The following is a 4,863-nucleotide window of genomic DNA, read 5'->3' on the forward strand; positions in this document are numbered from 1 at the left end:
AAATGTATTTTTAATGATCTGACACCACTTTTGGAATAGTAAATGATAGGGTCCAAGGGGGTCTCATTATTAAGATGGATCATTATGTTAACCTTGCAAACAAAGAATAAAATTACAGTGATCCTTGAGCCAAATTGCCCAAATGACATTCTATTATCTCGCTGGTGCCTAGCTTCTCAAAACTATGAGACCATCAGATTCCAGACCTCCAGCTATGTGACCACAGGACTCAACTACAGGCTAAAAATTAACCATCCCTTCAGAGGAGTTTTCATTTGTGGATTATAAGACCCCGCCTCAGAAAGGGAGGACACTGGTTCTCCTTAAGGGCCAGTCACCCTCTTGTTGCTTTCTAATAAATTTTCCTTTTCTTGCCTGGCTGCTCGGAGAAGGCAATGGCACCCCACTCCAGTACTCTTGCCTGGAAAATCCCATGGATGGAGGAGTCTGGTAGGCTGCAGTCCGTGGGGTTGCTAAGAGTTGGACACAACTGAGTGACTTCACTTTCACTCTTCACTTCCATGCATTGGAGAAGGAAATGGCAACCCACTCCAGTGTTCTTGCCTGGAGAATCCCAGGGACGGGGGAGCCTGGTGGGCTGCCACTATGGGGTCGCACAGAGTTGGACACGACTGAAGCGACTTAGCAGCTTAGCAGCAGCAGCCTGGCTGCTAGGCTCTCTCTCTTTTTCTCTGCACTTACCTTACAGTAAGCACCTAAGAGTCTATTATAAATTTATCAGTGTGAATTTGATTTGTTCAGAAACATTCTATCTTGCTTCCTAATGTTTTTCCAAGATAAATACACTACTGACTCTAACACAGAGCCAATTACCTTTGATAGACATTTTCGCTGCTTTTAACAGGTTTATAAAAGACAAAGCCAGAAGATAAATTACCTAATTTGGTTACTTTGGTATTCTTTCATAAGCAGTCTATTTAGAAGTTATTCTGCTCAAAAGTAGACATTCTATGCATACACTCCTGAGAAGTTGTTTTTGCCTGAGGAAGTTGTGTTTATAATTACTGCTATTTTTTTGTTCAAAATAAAATAATTTATGTTTTATGGAGTAAAATATTGCATCCTTGATTTCTCTCTCTCTCTTTTTTTCTTGCTGGACACTTGAAGTTTATTGTCAACTTTGTTCAAGACACCTGGTTGTGGGGTGTCAGGAAGGCTCACGAGTGCCTTGGAGAGTAACAAGCAGAGTTCTCTCAATCCTTTTTGGTGTTTTGCTGTTCTCATATAAAATAGCACAATTACTTCTGCTGGCTTGGGCCTGCCTAGTCTCAGGGTGGGGCAGGGTGGGACGTGGAGAGGAGGAGCTCTAATAAGCTCAGCGTCTGGGAAAGAATTTTGGCTGTTGGTGGTGACCACTCGACAAGGGCTCTTCCACCCCCTGCAACCCTCCTTGGTTTTGCTGGGCTGACCACCAGGCTCCTACTTCCTTGTGGCTTCCAGAGTGAAGTCACAGCCATGCCGCTGGAAGCCTGGGAAATTCGGAGTGCTCGGGACTCCTAACAGTGTGGCCAGGAATGGGAAAGCGGACTTGCCAAAAAGAAGCTGCAGTACCAGTGACGCAGGTTGGCCTTGGGGAGATGGGAGTGGTGGGGGTGGCTTTCCCACCGTGCTCTGCATTTCTGCAGGAGCTGATACTGGAAGTGGAACCCAGATGGCATAGGTAGTCATGAGCAAGCTTCGAAGCACGCATGTGGGCAGGTGGAAATCTTGGCTGCTCTGCTTCTCCAGCCTTGGTGCATGGTCACGTTCTTGGGTGGTGGGAACAGGGGCAGCTGGCCAGCGTGCCCGTTTGCAAGGAGATTTTGGGAGTCCGCTCCAGTACTGAAACTTACAAGGTTGATCTCTAATTTGTCTATGCACTGGGCTGCATTAGACCTGTCTGTAAAAGATGCTGGATAACAGATAACATCCCTACAGGGCAAAGGCAGAATGGACTTATATTTAGGTAACGGTCTGCATTAGAGACCTTGACTTCTAGCAAATGACTTTACTCACAATTTTGTTTGTTAAGGAAGAAATTTATGCTCAGATCGCCCTCCTGGCTTCTTTTGCCAAGAATGCAATCTCAAGCTCTGCCACTCATTTTTCAAAGCATTACTTGATGAAGTAAGTGTTCAAGGAGGACTGCTTAAAATCAAGCAGTCTATCTCCTCCTTCTCCTTGGTATAAATTGTATTCCTTGAAGAGAAAACAACTGAAAGCAAGTCATTCAGCTAATTAACACCAGTTGGAGTTACCAGCAGGACCTGCCACTTGTTGATTCTCAAGTGGACGCAGATGGTCGGGGGCTCCTCACTCTTCCGCTGGTCCCTGGGATGTACTTTCTGCCCACCATTTGCCTGGGCAGCTGTTTCAAGGATGAACCTTGAGAGAGTAAATGCCGTTGAGACCATCTGAACTAAATAAGTGACTGAACCCAGGTAAGGCTGTATGATCTTTGAAAACTCTGGCTGGCAGGTGCAGAGATCTACTGGTCTTGCAACTGACCAAGACAAGCCTGGTATATCCTTTGTTTATGAAAACTGCCGCCTACCAATCTGGAGTGGTCTGCTTCTTTCTTAGGCCTCTCCCTGCCCTCTTTGTACAGGGCCAGTTTAAGATTTTACCTCCAAAGCTCTTCATTTTGTGAATCAATATCAGCTCTTTGCAGAGTCTCTGCTTAATTACTGTTCTGAATTGGGCTCTAGCAGAAAGTGAAGAGGAACTAAAAAGCCTCTTGATGAAAGTGAAAGTGGAAAGTGAAAAAGTTGGCTTAAAGCTCAACATTCAAAAAGTGAAGATCATGGCATCTGGTCCCATCACTTCATGGGAAATAGATGGGGAAACAGTGGAAACAGTGTCAGACTTTATTTTTTTGGGCTCCAAAATCACTTCAGGTGGTGACTGCAGCCATGAAATTAAAAGACGCTTTCTCCTTGGAAGGAAAGATATGTCCAACCTAGATAGCATATTCAAAAGCAGAGGCATTACTTTGCCAACAAAGGTCCATCTAGTCAAGGCTATGGTTTTTCCTGTGGTCATGTATGGATGTGAGAGTTGGACTGTGAAGATGGCTGAGCACCGAAGAATTGATGCTTTTGAACTGTGGTGTTGGAGAAGACTCTTGAGAGTCTCTTGGACTGCAAGGAGATCCAACCAGTCCATTGTGAAGGCGATCAGCCCTGGGATTTCTTTGGAAGGAATGATGCTAAAGCTGAAACTCCAGTACTTTGGTCACCTCATGCAAAGAGTTGACTCATTGGAAAAGACTCTGATGCTGGGAGGGATTGGGGGCAGGAGGAGAAGGGGACGACAGAGGATGAGATGGCTGGATAGCATCACTGACTCGCTGAATGTGAGTCTGAGTGAACTCTGGGAGTTGGTGATGGACAGGGAGGTCTGGTGTGCTGCAATTCATGGGGTCGCAAAGAGTCGGACACGACTGAGGGACTGAACTGAACTGAACTGAACTGAATGATACCATCAGCCTGTATTGATATTTGGAGTTGTCATTATGCTTATTATATGGCTGTTGTGAAGAATATTGTTAATTTCATTATACAGTGGCCTTTTTATCCGAGGCCCTAGAAAAAATTTTTGTTTGATCTTACCACCGAGGTGAATTGAACTTTTTTGAGCAGTTGGTTTATTTCATCTATTTTATTGTGATCTATATGACTGATTATTACATCTTTGCCAAAAGAATTGAATTATTATTTTTTTCTCACAAAATATTTTTTAGTTACCTAACTCTGAGCAAAGTGCAATGATGAGTCCGTGAGTTTGTAAGTGGGAATAATCTTGATAATAATAGCTAGTACATTTGACCCTTGAACAACCTGGAGGTCAGGCACATCAATCCTTACCACCCGCCAGTAGAAAATCCAAGTATAACTTTACAGTTAGCCCTGTGTATCCATTTCTACATCTGCAAATTTAACCAAATTCAGATAGTGTAGTTGTATGGGCCATATTCATTGAAAAAAATTCCCATGTAAGTGAATCTGTACAGTTCAAACCGTGTTATTCAGGGATCAACTCTATTAATTACTTTCTATATTGCATCAATGTTCTTTGCAAGTTAACATATCAACTCCTTGCCACTGTTGTTACTGATTTATAGATAAGGAAACTGAGATGCTAAGAGACTCAAAGAAAATTTTAAAACTTGCTCAAATACATAAAGCTGGTAAGTATAAGAGCTATCATTCATGTCCAAACAGTCTAGTATAGTCACTGCATTATGTTGCCCCTCAATTCAAATGATGATGATATTTGAATTGATGATATTTGATGGCCTATTTTAACTTATCCTCTCTTATGTCACCTATAAAATTCAGAATTGTGCAGTTAGGCATCAATCATTAAATATCATTTCATGGTTTGGAGCACATAATGGACACTCAGTAAATGTTTTTTTCTTACCTGCGGAATGTTGAGACATAATGAAGAAGGTATATGGACCCTAAATCCAAGAGCTTATAAAGTCATTGTCATGCTACTATAACCTTTGTACATCTAAAACAAAATGCTCAAAGTATTTTAAGGAAAAGAGGATAAGAAATGCAAGAATGGGTTTTCTCATGAAACACATATACTTTCTACAGTGAAGTGTATCTCTGGTATCATGATGCTTTATTCTTTCAGATAGTTTTGTCTTTTTTTATTGAAGTACAGTTGATTTGCAATGTTGTGTTAGTTTCAGGCGTACAGAAAAGTGATTCAGGTATACATACATATATATTTATTTTTCAGAGTCTTTTCACTTATAAGTTATTACAGAATTGAGTAGAGTTTCCTGTGCTATTCAGTAGGCCTTTGTTGGTTATTTATTTTATATATAGTAGTGTGTATATCAGAGAA

This window comes from Bison bison, unplaced genomic scaffold (genome assembly GCF_000754665.1).
Source record: "Bison bison bison isolate TAMUID 2011002044 unplaced genomic scaffold, Bison_UMD1.0 scf7180017864127, whole genome shotgun sequence".
NCBI classification, from domain to species: Eukaryota; Metazoa; Chordata; class Mammalia; order Artiodactyla; family Bovidae; genus Bison; species Bison bison.